Below are 2,075 nucleotides of genomic sequence, written 5' to 3' on the forward strand. Positions count from 1 at the left end.
TTAGCAATCACATGGTTCTGAGTTCAGTCCCACTGCGTGGTACCTTGGGTAAGTGTCATCTACAATAGCTTCCGACCGACCAAAACTTTGTGAGTGGATTTGGTAGACGGAATCTGAAAGAAGCCCGTCGTGTGTGTGTGTGTGTGTGTGTGTGTGTGTGTGTGTCCCACCATCGCTTGACAACCGATGTTGGTGCGCTTACGTCCTCGTAACTTAGCAGTTCCGATAGGATGAGTACTAGACTTACAAAGAATAAGCCATGGGATCGATTTCTTTGACTGAAAACCCTTTAAGGCGATGCTCCAGCATGGCTGCAGTCAAATAACTGAAACAAGTAAAAGAATAAAAGAATATACGACGGTCTTTTTCATTTTCCATCTATCAAATCCACTCATAAGGTTTTGATCGGTCTGTGGCTATAGTAGACCCTTTCCCAAGATGCCATACTGTGGGACTGAACCCGGAGCCATGTGGTTTGGAAGCAAACTTCTTACCAAACAGCTACATCTGCACTTCATTGCTGTTTCTTTTCGTCATCGAAGAATGCGTATCTCCTTCCTTTAGACGATTTGTGCTCCATAACACACGTGATTCGCCGGTGTAAAGGGATTTTGAGACACCGCGGTATTTCGACTTCATGATGTCTCCTCAGTCGAAGTTACGCATCCAGACACCGATGAATTTGTGACAAGAACACAAGTTTTTGTTTATAGCATTGTTTCTCAGCATTGTTTCTAGCCATTCGATGTTTTAAAAGTCATATTATATTTTTATAATTAAACAGGAAAATGAATTTTAAAAAATTTAAATATTTTGTATCATGTAGAAACATAACCAATTTATTGCAAATACATTTTAACAATAAAATCTTATGTGGATCCCGGTTAAGAAGCACTGGGATCAAATATTCACGTTCGAATCTGCCAATTCTTTCTTTTTTATTTCCAGGTGCTGTCCCAGTAATTTTTCGAAGGGAGTGCACAAGATCAAAAGGGAATACAATTCCAGGAGAAAAGGGCATAACATTATTTAGAAGGGCGCACTTCTTTTTTTGAGGGAGTACGTGCCCCTCAGCCCCACCCTTTGATTTCAATTATTATTTTTAACATTTTTAAATTGAGAAAAAAATTTTCCATGAAGACCTGTTTTGTGTAAAAAACAAAAAAAATATTTCTTGTCTTTCTTCTGCTTTGGATTTACCAATCTGTTTTGTATTTTCCGTAATTATTATATAATCCTTAATTGTAGTGTTGCCAATTGAGTTGTCTAATTCAGAAGGCTGTGTTTTGAGTGTGACATCTGTTCCGCATTAATAGTTCATAATTGCAATAACGTTGTACTGTGTTGGTTTTCGTTGTTGCTTTCTTTTGTTTTTGTTACTTGAACTTAAAGCAATAATGTTTTGTAACTGTTATTAAATTTTCTCTTTGTCGCTTGTTTTTTTTTTTATGACAGAAGTTTTAAACTGAAATTAATGAACAATACAAAGTCGGAGGATAAGTTAACTTTGAAAACGTTGCCAAGAGGGTGGGAGATCGTAAAGGAAATGAAAAAGGTTGGACACCTTTGACCTAGGTTGTCTCTGTCCGTAGCAGCAGTAACAGTTCCAGATGTGGGAGTAGTGTTCCGTTACTGGTTTACTCTGAGCTGTGTAAAGGGCAATCAGTTGGAAATAGTACTAAGGGAAGTAAATATTTTCTATCCTTTTCTTTTTTCCTATTCTAGGCACAAGGCCCGAAATTTTGGGGGAGGGAGCCAGTCGATTAGATCGATATCAGTACGCAACTGGTACTTAATTTATCGACCCCGAAAGAATGAAAAGCAAAGTCGACCTCGGCGGAATTTGAACTCAGAACATAAAGACAGACGAAATACCGCCAAGCACTTCTGCCGACGTGCTAACGTTTCTGCCAGCTAAGAAGACGACGTCTTGGTGATGTAGTCTTTACTAAGTTAAAGATATGCGTTCACCACGAGAGATTTTCAATGATGAGAGAAAACTAGAATTTGTGGTGACATTAAGGGTTTTGTTAGAGTAGAACCCATGCTTGAAACAAAGGGGATTGCGATGTTTT

The 2,075-nt window shown here is 38.5% G+C and overlaps 1 long non-coding RNA gene across 1 annotated transcript in view; it reads left to right on the forward strand.

Moving 5' to 3' along the window:
* The window catches only part of LOC106877409 (uncharacterized), a 29,145-nt gene extending 27,110 nt beyond the window's left edge, over positions 1 to 2,035 (forward strand). Inside the window, exon 3 of the long non-coding RNA XR_001410380.2 lies at positions 949 to 2,035. This is a non-coding gene — a long non-coding RNA (uncharacterized LOC106877409). The remainder of the gene's footprint in view (positions 1 to 948) is intronic.
* Positions 2,036 to 2,075: the final 40 nt, after the last annotated feature.

This window comes from Octopus bimaculoides, chromosome 10, assembly GCF_001194135.2.
Source record: "Octopus bimaculoides isolate UCB-OBI-ISO-001 chromosome 10, ASM119413v2, whole genome shotgun sequence".
Taxonomy (NCBI): domain Eukaryota; kingdom Metazoa; phylum Mollusca; class Cephalopoda; order Octopoda; family Octopodidae; genus Octopus; species Octopus bimaculoides.